We start from the raw sequence: 23384 nt of genomic DNA, 5'->3' as shown, positions 1-23384 counted from the left end.
AGCGCACCCATGCTGATAATGTGTCTATAATAATAATGTAAGATCCTGTGGATATATTAAACAGAGTGTGGTGTCTACGAAAACATGCACATGGTTTAATAAAAATAAATGTTACACAAGCAACATTTTACAGTGCCAGATTAACATCTTCCTCTCATCTGCATTTTCCTCTACATTCAAACATAAGTAAACACTCAGTGGCTGCATTAAAGCAAAACGTTTACTTTGTTAAAATTTGTTGAAGTCAGCCATGGAACAGCAAACACTGACAAAGGTTTTGGCTAGAGGACTCCACTGTGGTTTAAGTTGGAGGAACACTCTGACTCATGGTAAGATGGTTTGTTTTTTAGAGAAAAACATTACACTTAGTGGTTTTGAATCAATCTTCCTGACCCAATGTTTTATTTTGTTCAACTGAAGTTTTTTTTTTTTTGAAGGATGCTGCATTCAGCTGCACAGAGAAGACTGAACCGGGCAGGAAGTCGGACATAAGAATGATGTACAGTAATGATACCAAGTCCCCTTGTAGTCCCCTTTTAGGCTGTGAAGGTACTGTAGGTGGGCCATGAGAGGCCATTAAAAATAAATAAACGAAACTTTTTTTAAAGCTTTTAAGATTAAATTTTAAGTTTAAAAGCTTGAAACACAAAAATATATATATATATATATTTTACAAAGTAATCAGATATAATAATAATAATAATAATAATAATAATAATAATAATAATAATAATAATAATAATAAAGCAATGGGATTTATAGAATGTGCTATTTATATGACCTTGTCTAATAGGTGATACACCTTATTTGTTGACTGGTTATATTAACACTGGATTGTGTCTGAATCTGTGTACCTCATCACTAGTATTATTACTCTTGTGTGTTAAACGTACTTGTGATTAGAGGTTTGGGTGGGCAGCAGAAGTTTTTCATATTTCACATTGGGCCATGGCATTCTTAAGTTTGGGAATGGCTGGCAAAGAGAATCCTGTCAATTTTCAAAATAAAAGACTCTGTGCAGACTCCCAAAATTATTTAACTGTGCAACCTACTTGGCAGCAGGTAAGGTTGATATAACTATTCGTAGCAAGGTTTGTAGTAGAAACCTTGCTACGAATACCATGACCTGGATGACTGAGAATATTCACGTTAATATAACTAATTCAGAACGACTATTGGTCACATAAAAGATTATTTATCTCAAAGAGCAGTGGTTCCCATATTTTTTTGGCACACCCCCCTTTCAGAAGCCAAAAAAGGTTTGCACCCGCCACCCCATGATTTTTTTTTTTTTAAATCAAACATTAACAATAACTGGGGATGGAACAGTTTAAAATGAATTCACAAGTTGAATTTTAGTGAAATAAAGGTGAGCAGGATAAAATCAGCAAACTTTGTTCATTTCCACACATACTGTATATCATATTCATTCAACTTTGCTTCACTCTTAATTTCTCCCCTGGTCTTCCACACCCCCTGCAGTGGCTTTGCACTCCCTCCAGCAGGGCCTGCCTCCCAGTTTGGGAACCACTGTCACAGAGGACCATTGGTCTCATATGGGAACCAAACCCAGACCTACCCATCCACCCCATCCACCTCCCTACACAGACCTTCTTGTTCTCTAATCTATGTTCGTTCTTATTACTTTGAAAGTTGTGCTGACTGTAAATACTGTATGTTGACAAATTGTGTCCATGTGCATAAATCTATAGATTACAAACTGCCATGATACAGGGCTCTTTAAACATAAGTTTAAACATGGTTTAAAGCAAAATGTTTACTTTGTTGAGATTTGATGATATAAAAAATCTGTAATATATTTACAGAATGAATCATAAAATGACAATGATATATCATCAGAAATTAAGGAAACATACTAAGTTGAAATACTCGCTGCTCTGACAACAGCGCTACAGTCACAGTGAAATTTCTGTTCCAGTGGGATGGTTCTTGTATGCCCGTTTCACATTAACTAGACTTTAAAATAATGCAGAATATTCACCAAATACATAAGTGTCTGTTTATGAGTCAAAAGAAATCATTAATAATCTTAGATGTTTAAGTAGATGTTTATTACGTTTAAATTGAGCAAAACGTTAATGGGGTCTGGCAGGCAGTAAAACAGGCACTCACTGAACTCAATTTGTGTAATTTCAGAGCAGTGGGCTTAGCTTTTCACTGGCACACAACTGACAGTCATAAACAATTGGTCAACTTACAATGTCAGACTTGTCCTTGCTGGTCTTGCTGGCCAAATTATAAGGTTGTGCTTGTCTTGTGCTCCTGCATCATTCCTGCAGCCTGCCTGAGCTTCCTCAAATCTGGGGAGGAGGAAGTGAGGGAATACAACTCACTTTAAACCTAGATCATATATTTAGTAGTATTTTAACCTAGTTAATATACCGCCTATGGCTCCAAGTGGGTATTTGAACTGCAGTACCATTTTTTGACACAGTTGCTACACACTGCTCTTTAGTGTCTGGGCCATGCAACACTGACAAAGGTTTTGGCAAGCAAAATCCTCTGTGGTTTGACTTGGAGGAACACTCTGGCTCATGGTTAGATGGTTTGTTTTTTTGGAGAAAAATGTGACACTTGTGGTTGTAAATCAAACCTCATGACCAAACATTTTGTTTTGTTCAATTTAAACATTTTCTGCGAACTGCTGAGCAAGCAATTGGTTCTTCCTAGTCTACCAGTTGTATTATTGGGTGAAATGTTGTGGTTTTAGTGAAATAAAACAGACTACAAATGGCTGTAGAATGATGATGCTGTTCAGTTCCTTGGAGATGCTTCAGAATTAACTCAATTTACCATCTGGGATGGACATAGATATGCTATTTTTTCTCAATAACATGCAGTATCCTCTTTCATCCAACCCCCCTTTAGCTGTCACAACATTACCCTCACTTATCATCTTTCAGGTCAGTGTCTGATATCTCAGCTCTGATTCTCTGCTAAATGTAAGAAAATGTCCTCTCTTACACTAGTAGGTTATGATCTAAACTGTCACTTAGGTCATTCAAGAAAAAAACATCAGTGGTCATTATCTTAACTCAAGTGACAGTGATATATTCAGCAAATGGGTTTCCTTTAATCTGCATAACACACTGATTGAAGAAGTTTAGAGATAGAAGGTGAAAATGATGCAGTACGGACCTAAGTAGGACTCCTGATCAGACTAAAAGCTACGTCTTCGTCTCCATTAGACCTGTTAGGAAATGCAGAAAATGGCTCTGAGGTTATAGATGTACAGTGGCCTCAAAGGGCCAAACAGAGGCTCATTAACTCAGAGTCTGACGGTGGTTATCCAGAGAGAAAGACTGTTCCAGACAAGTAGGCACAGACCCATTGTGACACAATTTCAAATGGAGGGCTTAAGCTCCACTTCCTGCCTTCTTGTTGCATTTCTGGGACACTGCTAAATCTATTTGGGGTGAGTGAAGTTTCATGAAGATGGATGGAAGCAAATGTTAGAAGAGAGCATGCGACAAAGGTCCAAGGACGTATTTGTCAGTCTCACCCCCTCCAGTGTGAAATGAGAATTTTTATTGCACAAGGCCTACAATGTGGCCACTCAGATTTTTTTCCTACTCAAACATTGGTTGGACATCAGCAATAAGCTGGAAACAACACTGCAGTTTTCAAGACTGAGATTCAGAGAAACGTAATCCTCTTAAAAATGATAAGACACGCAGACATGTTTTTTTTTTCATGTGTAAATAATGGTGCTGTCTCTCTTATTCCAATGTAATAACCCTGAGTCGATTTTGAAATTCCTTTTGATTAATATATTGAGTTTTCAGTTCCTCATTGACTTTCTGGCATTAATAATCACAGAGTGCCGACAGTGAAGTGACTTCTTGATGAACCAGTCATGGTTTTTTCCCATCAAACAGAAGTGACAGCTGCTGATATTTTTTCCCTTTCCCCCTTTTCCAGTGTTTCTGTTGTAAACAGCGGCTTTATCATACAGCAGAGATGTTCACAATTCATTTTTTGCAAGTCCAAGTAAAGTCTCAATTCTCTGGTCACAAGTCCAGGTAAAGTCTTAAGTCTCACACACTGTAGTACATCTGGCGGTCTATTTAAACTACAAAAACCTCCCGTCTGTCCCTCTGCCTGTCATTCAGCCCCACCACCACCCCAGCATTCACCTGCCAGATATGTGTTCGTCACTCCTCTCTATCTCTATGTAAACATAATCTGTGACGAGTGATGAGGTTGGAGTCTAACTATTTTCTTCTGCCGCAACATTCTTAAATATGAGATGTCTGAAATATGATTTACATGGGGAAAACTTGAAGAGCTTGCTGATGCTATTGCGCTAACCTTTATTTCACTAATTTTTTAAATGTTTTCCCCATCACTGTTGATGTCTGATAAAAAAAAAATGCCAGGTGTGGGTCATGAATATTTTTGGCTTCTGAAATGGGCATTCCAGAAAAAAATTGAGAACCATTAATGCAGAAAAGAAAAGATGAAAAAGACAGAGTAGGATAGGGTTTATAAGCAATTTCCTTAATTGATCATTGATAACATTAACAATCAATCAATTAATTGATATATAAAAAAACATGAAAATGTTGCTTTTATCAACAAATACCAAATGTGTTTTTTGTGCTTTCAATTACAGCTTTATTTCTACAACAACACTGCATATGCTCTGGTAGCATGCCTGACCTGCATATAGTTGTTAATGGTTGCCACCACGTCAGATTCTCAATCAGATGAAAGTAGCCTGTGGTTATATTTTCCCATGCAGATTTACAACGAGTTGTATGTTAAAAAAGAAGCAGGAGGAGATTTTTATTTAGATAATTTTATTTTTGATGTTATATGTTATGGTTACACTGGTGGAAACACTACCGCTTTTGTTCACAACATCAACAAGATATGAAAGTTCCCTATAGTAGCTTTAACAAGGTCATTGTTTTGGTTTAAATTGAGCCAGCAGATGGTGGTAGCTGAACGTGGATTATGGATTAAGTTACACAACCATTTTAATACTCATGGCAGTGTCAGAACTGTACGTGAGCTAGTGTGGCAAGCAAATAACCAGCTACATAGCTAGTTACTAGCTACATAGGTGTGTCCCCATGTATTATTGCTGCAGCTTACAGTTATCTCAGGCTACGTGCACCAAATCAGTAAGGTTACGTGTGATAATAAAAGAGGGAATGACATTCATCTTATAATTTTCCTAGTGGTAATGGGCCAAAAAAAATAAAGACTGTTCACAAGTCCCAAATCGAGTCCAAGGCATGTCTCAGGTCTTTTGTGGATGAGTCTCAAGTCAAGTCTTACCGTAAGTGCGACTTTAATGCAACTGGAGCCCAAGTCGAATCCCAATTTCTGTCATACTGGTCAGCTTCTCCTACAGAAATAGAACTTATTACTGCTTAAATGACATTTTTAGAGTAGAATTTCCAGTGTCTCTCACTTAATTTACTCTTGCCCTGTAAGTTTGCAAATGTGGTGTGAGCAAAAAATTAATAAATAAATAAAAGTGAGAGAAAAAGTTTATAAAGCGACCTCAAAGCCAGAAAAGGAACAACGATGCACATGATGGATGCAGCAGCCTTGTATCACTGTGGTCCCAACACAGGTTTTATGACAAGCAGGATAAATGAGCTCACTAAGTGAACTTTTTTGATATCTGTAGCTGTGCACATGTACCATATACTGTATTATTGCTATTATTTAATTAAAATAAGTGCAGCCTCAAACTTTATAGTATTTAATTACTGTTTCATTGTTTGTTTACAAGCACAGGCAAGTGAATTACACTGCTGTTCAGCCAGCAAATGGAATAGTTTCTTATCAGCGTTCCCAGACTAGACTATATACCAGCAGAGCTATGGCACTAAACAGTTTTTCAATGAAATTTATTCGGTATCTTTATGCCTAGGAGGAGCTGACTTCAGTTAATCAAATCAGTGAAATCAGCTTGTGGCCTCGTCGTAGCCACAATAAAAAGGAATGACTGGAATGGCTTGTTTGCACTATATAAATTGAATTATTGTCTACACCAGGAAATATGAAGTACAGGAAATGGCAGGAGGATAACAAGATCGCAACCTCGGAAAAACGGCCACGTCGTTTCTCTAAACCACGTGACTTGTGCTACATCCCTCAAAGTGCCGTTGTTACATGTATACAACCATTCAGGAGAAGAAACATCGGCTCTTAACTCAGTGGAAATGACACAGTCCAGTCTTGCTCGCCGTTTCTGAACCACAGCCATAGCAACCAGTATAATTAGTAAATCACCCAAATCAAATGCATCCAAATACAGTGTATACTGATGTTCAAAGTGTTCCGCTCATAGCAAACTCGCTGCGTACCAAATCAAGCACTTCCTAAACTAACAGCCAGCCACCCTGCAGCAGCAAACCATGCTAAATTTCCTTAATGTTGCAGACCAGAATAGAAGAGTAACAATAATAAAGTGATAAAATAATTTTATACCAGTGTAAAGTTATACAGCATGACAACCACCGAACAATATAAAATGATAATAATAAAAAAACAATCAATTAAAGTGAGAATAGACCTGTATAAAAAGAAGAAGAAGTAGTGACTGAACAGATAAAACCAGACTAAATTCCCAGTAAAAGCATGCTCACTGAAATGTGTTTTTAAATGAGATTTAAAAGTGAGAGATAATATACAAGAGAGGGCAGATGGGCAAAATTAAAACTCAGATGGCTGGGGCAGAAGACAAAGATCTAGTTCAGGGATACTCAACTTGTTTTGCCTGGGGGCCACATTTGCAAAATGAAAGAGGCCAGAGGCCAACTAATGAACAAACATAATAATATCATTACTTATCAGATAAAATGAATAAACATTAAGAGGCCTATAACTCATCTTTGTTTTAAATTCTTTATTTCCAAATGAACTGACTAAATTAAGTTGGTGCAAGGATTAACAGATACATTAAACATTTAACTGCCTTTAATAACTACAACTGCATATTAGTAGTTTATACGACCTTACACATGCTGGAACCTCTGCCATCATGCAATCACTGAAATGTTGGAATGACTCATGAACATGGACTTCTCCTGCCAGGGACAGAATGAACAGCATATTTAAGCTCTCTTGGTATGAAAATCAAATTTGTGGGATCAGAATTATATTCATTTCTGTGTAACTTTTGCTCCTCTTCAGCTGTTAATATAACTCTCCTGCAGAGCTCACCATCATCTGATACTGCTAAACTTTGCACGGTCTCAAAGGCCATCACACAAAGATCAGCCTCCTCTGTTATTAACAACCTCATTTACCCATCATACCTGCATATCTGTCCCTCCTTCCTGGGAGAAATAGTTGAAATCAATTAGAAAAAAGGTCGGAGGGCCACTCAGCAGCCAAACGGGGGTCAGGTCTGGCCCGCAGGCCATAAGTTGAGTATCAATGAGCTCATACCTTAAAAGGATCATCATCCACTTTTTTGGGAGTATTTCAGATGTAGAGCAAGTGATGTTAAACATGAACAAATCATATGCAAAGAGTGCATGAGACTTGTGTCTGTGCCACAGAGCAACACCGTTAACTCGTTGAACCATCTGAAAAAAACACTACAAACTGCAGAACGATGAGTAGATGAAGGCCGAGAAGAATAATGTCGCCTACGTTATGTCACTGAATCCCCGTCCTTGGCCAGCATCAACTCAGACATAACAGCAATGGGGTACAACATGTCATCGTATGAATGTAGCACAGCATAAAATGAAAGCAGCTCTCCTGATTTAATTTTGACTAAAGGTTTTATACTTTGCTTGAGATGCCCTGTGAATAAGGACCAGTCTTGTTTTGATGCACACGTGTAGCACGACATGGAGGTGACAGTAGTGTAGTTTTTTCTTAAATGTGAAAGGGGCAATAAAAAGAATGTCACTAAAATCAATGAATAATCGTGATAAATAATGATCAAATATTGATTACAATAATTAATAATTTATTCAAAATAAATGGGAAGAAATTGTCCAGTGCTGTTTATTTTTGTCTACATACTTTTTAAATGGTTATCCATACAAGCTCCTCTGAATGTACAGTATGTCTGAGTTTTGTGGAGGCTTATAATAATAAATCAACCACAGTAAGTGCACTCAGCCCATAAAAATATTCAGTCTCGTATTAAATACTGGTAAGAGCAACATGTTTTTCTCATCAGGCTCAGCATCTGTGGTTACTACAACAAACACTTGTGGTTTGATTTTTTCTGACTACACGTTAATCTCACAGTTCCAAATATGTGGTACACTGGCTTACTGATTAGCACAAGCAAGACAATTTCCTCCCACAATCCAAAAAAACATGCAGGATAAGCGTACCGGAAAATATGTATATGCAAATATGCATGTCTGAGCCCTGTGATGAGTCCTGACCCACCCAGAGTGTTTCTCTGCTTTTATGCTCCACTCCATCATGACCCAGCACAGAGTAAGTGGGTAGAAGACAGATGGATGGATCACTATCCAAGTACAATGTTACTAATTTGGTCTTTGCACATTGCCATTCAAAATACAATTAATAAAAGGTGTAGATGTAGATTGGTATGAAAATTAGAGCTATTTCTGCTTTAAATGTGTCAAATAGCAGCAAGGTGATGCAGCTTTATTTATATAGCACAAGTCAAACACAGAAGCAGTACTTTAATCTGACAGCAGCAGAAGTTTTGAGTGAAACAAACATCCAAAATCTGAAGAGTTCATTTTGACAGGCTCAAGTTTGAAAGTGTTTAAATATGTCTTTCCATATAAATCACATGGTATTCCACCACAAGTGGCCTGCAAGATTTATGTATCAAACGTCTGGTGCAGAATCTGGCAAAATCTTTACCCCTTAATATCCTTATTCATGATCAATTAGTTGATCAATCAACTGAAAAAAATATTCACCAGCCATTTTGTTAAATCAGTCAATAGTTTAAGCCATTCAGGACGCAAATAAGTAAAACATCCTCTGTGAAGCGAGACGAGGCACATCAGCCATTTAAATCCTGACTTCCATTTGTTCCCTCTGCAGAGTTTCTCTGTCCTGTCAAGATTATAAATAAATATTGGTTCTGATGCTTAAATATTAACAATATTTGCTGCATTCATGTAAGCATGGATTGAAACGTTTAAAATGATTGAAAGCAGCTTCTCTAATCGTTAAGCTAAATCGAGAGAAACACTCATACATCAGTACGGCACACAATAAATAACCTGAAAAACTTGCACTGCTTGACATCATTTACTTGATGAATAATCAGAGGGGCAACTTTCAGTTATTTTAAATGTTCCCATGTGCACAATAAGGCCACTTAATTAAGTTAAGCTGCTGTGCCTTGTGCGTAAATTTGCACATTTGTCTCAGTCGGGAGGCGCTTCAACCCATTTTGCCCACCTGCAACCTGTTCCCTTTTAAATTTTCAATTTTATGATCCACTATCTTAATAATGTTGCATTTACATGGATTCAGGTGCACAGGACAGAACAGGAAAAACAAACAAGCAGTCCGATGGGATGGAGGACAGCAAAACAAAACGCACGTGTTGCTAGGATCCTGTGGTGATGTTGTACTGTTTACAACAAATGGAATAATACATTAAATAAATTATTATAGCAATATACGTGGCTATAAAAGGTTGTTTTCACTAAAATGACTATTAAATTCACTGCAAAACATAAGATTATTTATTAATTTCCAACATAGATAGTGAAAGATCAACTGCACTTTATTCTCTGGATACATCAGCCTGTCTTGTAATATCTTTGTACGATTTTAAGCTCTGGTCATATAATTTCAAGTGTTGTTCCTCCCAAATGACTAGCCTCTTGCTGTCCAGATCAGCCATATTTCCACCTTGTGCATGGGAGCTACGTTACATCCAGCTGTAAATTCTGTCTTGCTGGATGGTAAGAAGTTAAATTATTTCAACTTTGGACAGCAATGCTGTCTACCATTACCATCGACGGTATTCTCACCTACTTTTACCATACTTTTCTCATCAACAGAAATTATATCTGGTTTGCTGTCTATCATCTGCCTGAAACTATGTGAATGCGACTTAATGTGCCCTTTAAACAGCAGGAAAATACTGCGCCATTGACTTTAGACCAGGTTTTTGTTGGTCAGTGGTGCTGCCCAAGACAGCAATACACCAACGTGCCCGACCACAAGTCATAAAAAGACCAACATGCCAGCAGGCGCACAGATGAACACAAGTACTTACACAACATGAGTGCTGGAAGTGACAATGACAACTGTGTGAGTTAGACTCTAGCAAGGAAAGTTAGAAAGCACTGCACGCCACTTTGAGACTGGAGGAAGATAGAGCCCTTAAACTGTTGGTCAGATAAAAACAAGCAATATGAAGACATGACTTTGCGCTATATTGGGCATTTTTCACTATTTTACAGTGATTAACAGACAAAACAATTTTATGACCTAACTGGCAGCTTAATTTATAATGAAAACAATCATTAGTTGCACTCTGAACACATAAAACTAAAAAAAATCATTATCCACAGATGATATAATATGTAGTAACTGTAATGTTCTAGCTTGTACATCAACACATGAACACCAGAGGATAATAACAGTCTCTGTGGATTGACTTGAGACTGAGATGTATGTTATTGCTATAAGCTTATTCATCTGGTCAGTGAAAAGGACTCTAAAGAACATTTACAAGTCTGTTCTGCACCGAGGTTTGGTCTGGATATTTACAACATTTTGTTCAGCGGCGCGCCCTGCTGAAATGATGAGTTCTTCTGTATAACCTTGTATGTGGAGATGATAGAGGTTGGACTGAGTGCTGCTCGATTCCTCTGGTGTTCAAGGAATGGAAACACGCCATTACCAAGGCAGCAGACAGGAACCGGCTGGAGGGCACCTGTCTGTGTGAGCTGCAGTGGATTTACAACATCTGCTCCATGCAGGAGGATGCCACCTTCGTTCACCACTACTTGATTAATTATTTCAGACACAGGCAATGACGCAGCCAACAAATTGCAAATCGTGCATGCAGAAGATCCCCGTCTCACTTTGAGCTCAATGATACTTAAACAGTCTCTCAGGAAGTTATTAAATCTTTGTTCAGCTGTCAGGATTGTTTGGTTTTGTCATCATTTATTAGAACTCCTTACACAAACATGAAAGATTCTGTATGATGATTCTCAGACAGATTTTACGACATGTTTATATGCAGTTTGAAGTCTACACTCTGAAAACAAATAAATGCAAGAGTGTGACAACTTCTAATGATATTATGTGGAACCAACGAATTACACTAAATCTGGAAAACTGGTTGTTCGTCTACAATCAAAAATCTTTTTAATTACCACTTAGTACCACTTATTTGATAGTTGGTAGCATAAACATAAGTTTTTATGATGATTAGTCATAAAATTATGTTATTCCAGCTAGTTTCTCCCACATCATTAAAAGCTATTTTTAAAGGGAAATTCACCGCAAAATCAAAAATACATATTTTCTCTCTAGCCTGTAGTACTCTTCATCTGTCTAGACTTTTTGTTGTGAGTCTGCCTTCTCTCCGGTATAATGGAACAAAACGGTACTTGGTTTGTGGTGCTCAAATCACTAGAAAAATACTTTTGAAAAATTCAAAACCAGTTTCTCTTTCCAAAAATCACGGCACGGTTACTCAAGGTAATCCGCTCACATTGTTGTAGTAAGCAGTTTCATGGAGGAACTACTTTCTTTCTAGGATAAAGAACGTAGTTCCGGTAGACTCTACTGCAGAAAGATAAATAGCACTATAGGTAAGAGGAGAGATAAGTATTTTTGATCTGTACAAAATACAAAACAATTAAATTGATCAACAAATTACATACAACAAGCTGACCAAGTCAATTTCATTGAATCTCTGTGACTTGAATTTTATTTTAAAATCAATTAACACAGAAATTAAGTTGATGAAAGGTTCATCTAATGGTCCATTTCCACTGTGTGATACAGATTCAACTCACTTGTTTTGATATTCTTTTTTGGTTTCGCCTCCAGTAAAGTTTCAAGCGAGCTGAGCTGATACTAAGGTTTGATGTCAAAACACTGCTGACCACTGACTGGTCAGAGTTTATTGTCACAAGAAATGCTAGGAGTTCACCGTCTGACATGGGAATCAAACCCACCATATTTAAATAGTGAAGCTACCGGCAACAGCGGCCAATCTTTTAATATTAATGCTAGATTAAATCCCAGACGGTGGTGCTCAAGATCCCTCTAGTGGTAAACTGAGGACTCTTATAAGGTTTAAATTAAATAAATATATTTAACATATAATCCTAAAACACATAATCAAAATACTACAAAATTACAAATGAAAAAAATTAAAACTATGAGATCACTGAAAGGTAATTTAAAATAAGTTTTGTCTTTCCTGTAAATTTTTTATTGCAATATCAGCCTGCAACATAGTTGAACATCATCCATCATTAGTAAATACTGTAGGGCTGCAACTTATGATTATTATTTTATTATCCATTTGTCTGATGATTATTTTTTTTTATCAATTAACTGATTAGTTGTTTGGTCAGAAAATAGTGAAAAATGTTCATCACTGTTTCCCCAAGACCCCAAGATGACGTCCTTCAATGTCTTATTTTGACCACAGCATGAAAATACATAGTTTACTGTCATACAGGAGTGAAGAAAATTGAAAATATTCACATTCTGACAAACTGAAATCAGAGAAGTTGAACATTTTTTCTGAAAAAAAAAAAAAAGACTCAAAACAATTAATCAATTATCAAAATAGATCCTGATTAATTTAATAGTTTATCAATAAACAATTAATCATTGCAGCTCTACTAAACTGTGATGGCAGTAAGCCATTAAATAATCTTCTTATGAGGAATAAACCTGCTTCCTGCGTGAACTGTCTGTAGCTGAATATGACAGGCCTGCTGTACTACACTACTAATATTTTCTGAGGTGGTACATGGTGTAAAAAGTTTGAGAAACACTGATCTAAGATAATAAATCAGACTTTTTTTTTTTTTATCTTGCAACCATGAATTTAAATAAGTGGTGAAAACACTGAATTGCTTTTGAGAGTGTAAGTGACCATGTTCTATATTGACTACTTTCTACGACACAGCAGTACTTCACATGTCTCATTAATGGCCAGTGTGTGGCGGGATGTTGGCCTCGTTTGTAGAGGCCTTTGACTCTGTCACCACCCTGTAGATCCAAATCCCTTCCCTCTCCATGCCTTGTTAGGCTCTAATTAATTGGATCAAGAGAATGCCACTAAGCGTTTGACAGCTCCCCGTGAGTGATAACTGTGAAACCAGAGCCACATTCCCATGGTTATGCCTCTGGAGAAGAATCACTCCATATTAGGTCCATTGACTCTCTACCACACACATCCTGGGGGATTCAACACTGCTGCTACGTTAAGAAGCAGGGAAGCTGCAGTGAGTTATTTTCTGTGGTACTGTGTCGTGATAATTGTGTCTTCACAATGGTTAACGTAATGGAACAACATGTACAATATATGTTCTGAAATATATAGATATAGCAGGTGACACTTCAAGTTATTATCTTTAATATTTGATTAAATCAAACCCCATTTTGACACCCAACTTCTCATATAGTAGTTTTCATTGTCAGTGGCAGAGTCTGCCATTCCAGTTTTGGATTAAAATAACCTTCACATGCACAAGAGAATTGCAAAAAAATGATGCTTGCATGTAATCATCGTAATTTAATCTCACTGATATTTGCCTCATTTTTCACTCTTTTTACTCTTTATCACGGATCTATAAAGTTACTGTTAATGCCAACATCCCAGTGCTGCTGCTTCACATTAGAAGTTACTAAGAACTGGCAATATGGGGTGGCTTTTATTGAGTTCATGACAAATTATTTCTTTGTCAGTTAAATTGAAATTTAAATTTAGAATAACCAACTAGTCTGAAATTAATTAATTAATGTTAGCAGTGCAAAATCTATTGAAATAAGTTGCCTTGAAATTTTCCGCTTTTTCAAATTTTTAGTTTTTACTGTGCAAACAGTGCGGAGTTAAATGTCATCTTTCTCCCACTTTCCACCTTGATGCTTTACATTCAGGCATTAGCTCTGCTCTGGCTGGTGCCAGGTGGCTGCCACAGTAGGTGTTGCATGATATTCATGGTTTTGAAGTCCCAGGATTACTGTAATTACTCAAACTTGAAAACCAACATACTGTTGAAATTTACAACTGGGAACTTAAAATTCCAAACGACGAGAAGAGCAAACATAACGCAGATCAGTCTGTTTCTCACTGTAACACAAACTCCAGTCTTCAGTGTAGTTCACACACTTCAGAGTGCAGAATCAACTAAAGTTTTTATACCACGCTGACAGTTCTGTCCATATTTGCACGCTCTGTCTCTCTCTCTGCTGTGATCATACTTTTTTTTAAACCAGCTGATGATGTGTGTACTGTTGTCTTTCAGGAGTGAACATTTCTCATGCTCATGTTCATTAATTGCAACCTGATAAGTTCAGGTCACCGTTTTGGCACCTTCATGCACAAATGTGCTAATTAGGGTGTAACTATGGTCTTATAAAGAACAGTATTTCTAGTTTTTGACTATAATTTCGTACACAGTACGGCTTGCTACGTATAATTGGTGTACTGTAAAATAAAATGCAACACAGTCCTTCATCAAAACAATCTGGATTTGATTGGCTGTAATAACTATTAAGAGATACACAAGCTGATCTTCTCTTGTATTACGAAAAAGTAACTACTGTAGTATTAACCCACATTTGCTGTTACCATGGCAACTATTGGTGTCACCAAATCAAACAGAACTGAAATCTGTAGGATAACAATTTTAAGGCTGCATAAATTTTTTTCATTATACTTTTTAGTTTTATACTGGATTTATTCTAGTACAAATAGTATTTGGCAGTACAGAAAAATAAAACCTGTTGCTCACCAGTTCAGAAAGATTTGATATTAATTAATTAAGCGTTTGGGACTGTAATCTCAAGCGTGGACATTTCTTTGGTCAATTTACCTGCTCATTAATGGTGCAAAAAAAAATTCCCAGTAGAAGGTAAAGAAGCAGAGAAGTCTCAGCTTTTAAGTTTTTTGGCAGCATTGTTATTGCGTTTGGGATGTTGATCCATTGCCCTGCAGTTCTCATGGTCTGCATCATAATGAGACTCGAGCTTGATATCTTCTTACAGCATCACACGCTCGGCCTATGGAAGAGGAAGGGCGAGTAGAGCCGGGTTTAAGGGGGAGAGGGAAGGAGGAGGATGACGCCGTCTGTGCAGCGAGTTCGCAGAACAAGCCTGAGATTACCTTCCTCTGTACTTTCATACATGCCCTTCGAACCTGGGAGGAACTTAACAGCTGCACGGGGTTACCGAAACAACATATGGTGATGTTGTGCAAAACAAAAGGTCGTGTAAAAGCTGATGTTGCTCTCTTCAAGTCATTACAAGGCCACAAGGCTTTTTAAGCAAAGAAAAAAAACCCTACGAAGGTCATTTCAGGATTTATGTCCCGTCCAATTATCGCTGGTTGTTTGAAAGGTTATGCAAAGGGACAAGACAGAGGATTACACACTGAATTTCATGGACTAATTACAATCAGAAGCTTATCCACCGCACAAGTCTCTTCATATACCTAATTATTTAATGCTATTACATGAACTGAAATTATAAACAGAACAACCTTTTGGGAAATGACACCAGTGCAACAGCTTGACATTTTCAGGTGTGAATATTGTAATTTAAGAGAAACTATTACCTTTTTTTTCTCAGGTCATGATGTGTCTTATGTACTTTATTTCTCCTGTGAATATTCTTTGGTCACAGTCACCATTTTATCTTTATGAGACATTAACATCTAGCCTCCCTTGAGTCTGGTCTATCAGTGGGGAAGTTTTTTTTATTGAGTATGTTAATCACATTAATGTGCCAATATACATTCATTTTTAAACAGATTTACACACCAGGAATCCTTGAGCAGGCTATCGGGGAGTGACACACATTGCATTCAGTATGAGCTAGCCTTGCGTTTCTGTACGACCTCTCTTTCTTTCACATGAATGCTCCCCTCTTCACCCACATTTGCATGTTCTCTATTTTTCTCTTTCTCTCTCTTGTTCCTTCTTTCTCTGTTTTCCAGCAGTTGGTTCAATGACATTTAAAAGTTGACATCATTAAGTTCATTTCTATTCCTGATAGAAAAGCCAGTTCACAGAAGCAACGTCAGTCACATTTTATTTTACAGTCTACAGACAGTAAGTAACAAGCGGACTAGAAATATCAAGCCAGAATTTGTATCAAATTAGACAAAAACTGGAAATAATACGTTCTTTATTAGACAGTATTAGGCCCTTCATTAAACTTTATGAGAAGGCAGTTAGGGACACATTTCAACTGAACTGTACTGTAAACTCAAGTGTATTGTTTCCAACTGTTAGGGGCTGTGTCCACCAAAGCGTTTTTGTCTAATGCCAGTGCTGTTTTTGAATTGTTTCCATTTCAAATATTTCTAATAATAATAATAATAATAATAATAATAATAATAATAATAATAATAATAATGTTATAGTATTATACTAATACCATATTGAATTATAGCATACCATTTTTGTTTATTGAAATATGTGATTTCACTACAACATTTTAATAATTAAATGCCAAAATAAAAAAATAACCCATTCATTTCTACATCAGCAGATTTGATCAAAGAATCTTATCAAATTATTAAGTACCCAAGTACCTCTGTGATCATTTTCAAGTTGTTTAATACTTTTTTCAATAATCAATATACATTGTTAAGAAAAGAAAGCTAAGCTAAGAATAGTTACATAAATAAATAGCAAGCTTTAAATAAATCCCATGATCTGTGATCTTTATTGATCGATATGTCTTCCAGTCAGCAATCACAAAGATCCTGATCCTGACTTAATTCTGTTCAACGTCAGCCATATTTTTGTAGTTTGTAGTAGCCATCAACATTATTTTGTCACTTATTTAACTATAGTGAGTTACTTAGAGTTTGTTGGGAGGACTCTGCTCCAAAATACAAGTGCATTTGTCCTCATGACACCTGAGCGATTCTTATAAGACACTGCTCAGTATAATATATTGAAAAATATTTTTCAAACAGTTTTTTGTTGAAAGGTTGGATGCTGTGTTTGATCTATCTGAATGCATTGAAGAGCAGTTCTGGAAAACTCAACATGTTGTAATCCTAACCACCACTGTACCAACGATTTGCCACTGCCCGCCAGTGTTGGATACTGACGCACAAGGTAGTCTTTAGTGGCTGTGCCTGACGCTGACAGAAAGCCTTTCTATAATGTGATTATCATTGTGAAACGGTTGCAGTTTGGTTGGTTTAGGATAAGACCATGTTTGGAGTTACAATGAGTTATGTTATGTATGGTATGTTGTATGCCACATTATGTATGTCACAAGTTGTCACTGAAGCAACTCACAAAGCCAAAGTGACAAAAGTCATGATGCACATAACGTTATGTGCATCATGACATAACATCTTAGTTTCAAATTGAACACAATCTCTGGTCTTGTTTGGCCTCTCCACAATCTCACCTCCTCCATGTGTGGACTACGTCCCTCTTTATTCTACACTGGGTGTCTTAAACAGCCATGGATGGGTTCATATTGAAGTCACTTTAGAGGCTTGATGTGTCACTTTCAATTAAAGGAGTCGCCAAGAGTGAGAGTGAATGAGACCTTGCTGGCAAACTACAAATGTATAAAAGCTGTGCAGTGAAGTGGGGCTGAAATTTTGATTACAGTCCACCATAATGATGGCAAAAACATCGGGGTAAAAAAGGCCCCAGATGAAAGCCACTGGAATGAAGCTGGAATTACAGCACCCGTCACGTACTTGTCATATTTGGGGTTTTTGCAGAGCTTGTCATATTAATTTTGTTATTGTAGAAAAGCACATCTTGTTAGTCTGTCTCTGAACATTTTTAGATTCCTTTACCATTTACCACCTTACAGAAACACAGCAAATGTGTTTAATGGAGCCACTTATTCAATTATACTTTAGCTTCAGCCGTGTTTGGCCCTGTAAGCTATAATCCAGGCAGTCTGTTTGACTGAGTAACTATGAATTTCAGAGCTGAAATTAATTAGGACATTGTTATGGTTTATTGCCAGTGGAAGTTAAATTGAAGTGACTGAAAAAGAAAATTGTAATCATTTCATGCACAGTATTGCTTTTGTTCTACAAGCTGTGACAGAAATGTCTAATGGGTTTTTGTCTGAATAATGGATAGCTGCTTCACTGAGACTCAGTGTTTCTGTTTACAACAAACTGTGAATAGAGGATAAAGCTGTAGAAGTTGGTGCCACAAACCGTGTTCACCAGAACATTTTCAGAGAAATAAACATGTTAAAATAAAAATGTTTCATCAATTAATGAACTTTCAATCCTATTGAAAAATTAACACCTTTAGTGCAATGAAAATGCACATGACTAATGAAATAATTATCAGATAAATTAGCAGTGACTCAAAGCTTCTATACACCCATGCAAGGCTAAATGCTACGTTATGAGTCACCTCTCTGACAAGCTAATGAGAAGAGAAAAGTGTTGAGGCTTCACCGTCATCCTATCCCATGTGTATTCTTAGTGTTTATTTAAGACTTTGCACTTCAGCATCTGACTGTAAATTTCGTTTATCACACCAACAGTGTTGTAAGCATGACTGACAGCCCTGAAGATGACAAATAGGTGCCCAGGTTTTAGATCCTTAAGCAATGACTTTCACATATCCTTCGGAATCACATCCGCAAGTCCCACTCCGACAAACAGCTCAGACTCGACACACGCCGAGGCTCTAGTTAAAGAGGAGTTTACAAAAAATAGCTTGTTTAGCTGTGTCAGATTTGTGAATTATTGTACTTCAGCCTGTGTTGACCAAGGGCTTAAGTTGCTTTTGATCCCTGGGCCGTGCCTTTTGGAGTCTCTGATCCCTTTGTGACCTTTCATCTGAGGCTTTAAAACAATGAATCACAGACAAGCCTGAAGAAGTCGTGCAACTGAGCTCCTACAGATCACTGTTGTAATCTCAGGAGTCCCGTATGATTGACAGAGTCCTCTGCTCTGGAGTCTACCTCAACAGGATAACATCTGTTCATGCTGACCCACATTTCACTTTTTGTCATCTTAATGTTGGCTCAGGGTGAATGATAATATTTCTGCACTGATGTGTTTTTTTAAGTGCTTTCAGTGCTATCAGGGTTCAGGGTTCTTAGTTGCTTCCTAAAAATTGTAGTTTGTTAAAGTCCCATTTTAGTCATTTGTTTTGTTTTAATCGAGCGTTTCATGATACTGTAATACATTTTGCTGAAGAATATTTCTCCTGCCTGTATAAATTCCAATGAGAAGCAAGTATATGCAACTGTGATTAGTCATCTAAGCTCAGTAGCTGTTCTAGACCAGTATTTACTGGGATTCCAGGCTGGGCCAGTTCCTTGTCAGAGGGGCACAACATTAAATATTATAAAGGTAAAATAAATACCATGACTGGCATTTGTTATGGTAAGTTACTGGTGCAATTATTTGTTTCAGTAACAAGATGTGTTACATCCATTTACATTGTTTCGTAAATGAATGCATGCGTCATTATTGATGCATCATTATTGGTCTTTAATACTAAGAGCATTTATTTCCTGACAAAACAGACTATTAATTTATTACTGAGGTCTTCTGCTAAATCTGGCATCATGTTTCAGTGAGTAGAAATCCAATTTAATAAATCTAGAGTCATAAAATTGTAAAAACTGCATCGTTAAAGCAGATGACCATTATCTGGGAAACTGAAATTTATTCACTTTACATGGAGCTAAAATTAAAGCCAAATTATTTAGTGTCTGTTTATGGGTCATAAGAAATCATAGACCATCTTTTAGACAGAGAAAATATTTACTGTGAGCTCAGCTCTTTTAAATTTAACAATAACGTTAATGGACCACCGCAATGTGCCCTAAATTCACACAGAACTTTGAGCTATTCTGACATTATATTTAGTCCTAAAAGGGATCTAACATTGAATCATTCAACTTACATAACTGATTTTTACCCCGGCAGACACTGCGGGACAGCGCGTCCATTTTTCCATACCTCCATACCATCCTGACATCTTACCAGGGTATACAGTATTATGATGGTATTTGTGTAAAACTGGTGTGAAACAGCTCAACTACACTGTAGTCCACTGTACTTAATATTCCCACAATGTAGGTGGAGCTAATTGACATAGCGGCACTATTCCCACAGCTGGGAAGCTCCACTTTGGTCTTGGGAAGATGCAGACTTTATTCTCTGACAAACTCAAACCTAAACTGTAAATGTACAGTTTATTATTTTTTAACTAATTAGTTTAGACTGACTCCTGGTGTTGTGACCTGCACTCTACAATACAGCATCTCCTCATCAGTTTAATAGAAAGAGGGATTTCTTAGTACTCTGTTATACCTTAATACCTTTATATCGCCCAAGCCTAGTGTGTATTCAGGTTGTTTTCCACACATCTTGAATCCACAAGGCACTCTGTCCGCATTGGGAATTATACTAAAGTGTCATCTCTCCTCTTTCTTTTCTTTTCTTTTCTTCACATTTGACAGGCTGCTGGTGAATATGAGGCACTCATCATTTAAGAGGCCAGCTTTTGGCAGCAGCTAATGGTTTCATTTGACTTTTTAAGCTGACTAGCCTTATTATTGATTTGAGATGACTGATTAATGTGATCTAACTTAGACTGTCTGCCCAACCAAAGCTCACTATTTTGTTTCATCTTTATTCATCTGGGATGAACAGATTTTCTTTTTAATATTTTTTTTCTCAATATTTTTTCATTTATGTAGTCACAGTTTAGTCATGAAATAAAATGAATTCAAATTAACACTCCAGTGTATGTGTGAAGACACCAATTACAGATCATGGAGGCAAATGAAGACAAAATGAAACTGAGATCCAAGGCACTGGTGTTTTATAAAGCCCATGCAACACATTTAAGTAATTTACAACTAAAACATACCATACAGTTGTTTCACATCACCAGTATGGTGTGCTGGACCCATAAAATTGGAAAACACAGAAAAGCCTGTAGATTTATTACCTCAACAACACAACATGCTATGGAAATTGTGCTGTTGCAACTCTTTATCGCAAGTGGAGGCAATCAGCTGAAAGGCCCTATCTCAAGATTCATGTGTGAGCTCCTCTCGCTGCGGCTGCTTCTTCTTTATAACAACACAACAGACGGGTCTCAAGGACTGGGAGCATGCTGGGAGTGTGAGCAGCAGAGAGGGCTCTGCTGTTAAAGAGTCTCATCAGTAAAAGTGCCCATCAATCATGGTATTGGAATGTGCAGCCCCTCCCCCCTCCTGTAATGACTCTTGAGTGACAGCCACAGCTGGCAGGTATTATGGCCTTGCCACAACATCAGATCCGACAGAAGGTTAACACTTAATCACTTTGTTAAGGCAGCACTGCTACTGTTCTGTAAATATTTCCCTCTTATTTGTGAGAGTGCTCAGCGAAGGCCAGAAATCGCACTACTCTTCTTCTGTCTGGCCATTGTGTTTTTGGCACATTTTTTTGGCGTCCAACCAGTCCGACATGATGTGTCCTCAAAAAAATCATTCAAACATTCCATTTTATAATGGAAGACTCAAATACTTTGTGATGTACATACAGTGTCTTCAGATTAGGACTGCCCTCTGACAGTCAGCGATTTGAATCATTAGTGGGAATGTTCCTTTTGTCCCCTTTGTCAGTCACTGTGCATTGCAGTTACAGGATAAAACAGATAGACGCTTACAAAAATGCACAGGTAGAACATTTCAATGACAAATTGAAGGGAATCATGAATGTATTTTTATGTTCACTGCTGCACTGCTGTTGGTTGACTGATGAGAGGGTGAAAGGAGTTGGTTAACACGTTTCAGCTCTTTTGTTTATCTCTGTCATTGTGCGCAGAGCAATGTTAGAGCATGACAGGCTGTGAACTTAACAAATCTAGCCTCTAAATTAGGGCTGAACAATTTTGAAAAAATATCTAATGTCGTCTCTTTTGACTGATATTGCAATTGCGACATCATTTGTGATATTACAGGTAATGATAATTTATACATCATTACTCTTATTTTGATTGAAAAATATGCTAAAATAACTACGGTGTGACTTTTTTTGCAGGAATCTGTACCAGATGAAGACGTTTTTTAAGTCTGTATGATCTGATTTGTAGGGCAGGACATCTAAGCCTCAACCTTCATTTAAAAGTTTTTGACACACATTTTGCCTTTAACAAACAGCACCGACTGCGATTTGAAAATTGTGCAGCCCTACTCTAAATCACCAGAAACCATGAAAATAACTGTGATGGAAGAGGAGAAGTGATAGAAATGCTGAGCAGTGTGACACGCTGGTAGACACCTCTTGCAGGCACAACCACAGAGGACGCAGAGCAGGTGACACTTGTGGTTATTTTCGTCAATTACAGGTTCATATTGTTATTGTTAGTGTCTAACAGTATTATGGAAAGGATCACAACAATGAGAAAACTTATTTTAAAGAGTAATGTTAACAGATTCAAAATAAATCCTTAATTCATAGCATAAAGGGACATAGAGCACAGCTGGGCACAGAGCAGGTGGTGCTGGACAACAGCTGCAGCTCCGCAAGTCCACTGATTTTATACCTGAACTACAGGAGGATGCATGCTTTATTTCTGTGTGAAGATCTGATATTTTCACATCATAGATGATGAAAAAAGACATTAAAACGCATGTCTATCTGGTAAAACATACTCATGTAGGCTCATATAGGAATTTAGTGTGGCATTTTTATAGGTCAGACGAATCTGAGGTGACTGAAGAAAATCTCAGTTGGGGACAGCCCTTTTCTTTGAATTTTTCAGGACATCTTTAATGTTTAAAAAATGTATAAGAAACAAGAAAATGTTTGATGAGTAAGTGGTTCTTTAATCCAATAAAAAAAGAGAAGCTCCAAAGTTGTGCTCTGTGTTGTGATATATGATATATATGATATATGTGATATATGTCCATACCATTCAGTTGTGCACCGTCACACCACACACACCCAGTTCAGACGGTGTGCATATGTGCATGAACGTGGCTTCAAGTTAAAGATTTACAGTGAAGATTTAGGCTAAAAACATGGTGTAAAAGACATCTTTCAAGTCAAGTGGCATGTCTGGGCTTTAGGAGACTTACGCCAGACAAGCAGTATGGAGGCATTTCATGTTTTTTTCTTTTTTTTTCTTTTTATATTTGAAAACTTGTCACCATTCACTTAAGTTGTTTAGGATATTCTGTAACTTGATTTTCCCGTGCAGTGTTTTGTGGAC

The 23384-nt window shown here is 37.2% G+C and overlaps 1 protein-coding gene across 1 annotated transcript in view; it reads left to right on the top strand.

Moving 5' to 3' along the window:
* The window catches only part of gfra4b (GDNF family receptor alpha 4b), a 79532-nt gene that overhangs the window by 13471 nt on the left and 42677 nt on the right, over positions 1 to 23384 (top strand). The gene's annotated exons all lie outside the window — the stretch shown is intronic.

The sequence above is a fragment of the Lutjanus erythropterus genome, chromosome 5 (assembly GCF_056507025.1).
Source record: "Lutjanus erythropterus isolate fLutEry1 chromosome 5, fLutEry1.hap2, whole genome shotgun sequence".
NCBI classification, from domain to species: domain Eukaryota; kingdom Metazoa; phylum Chordata; class Actinopteri; order Lutjaniformes; family Lutjanidae; genus Lutjanus; species Lutjanus erythropterus.
This window is presented reverse-complemented; position numbering and strand designations above follow the sequence as displayed.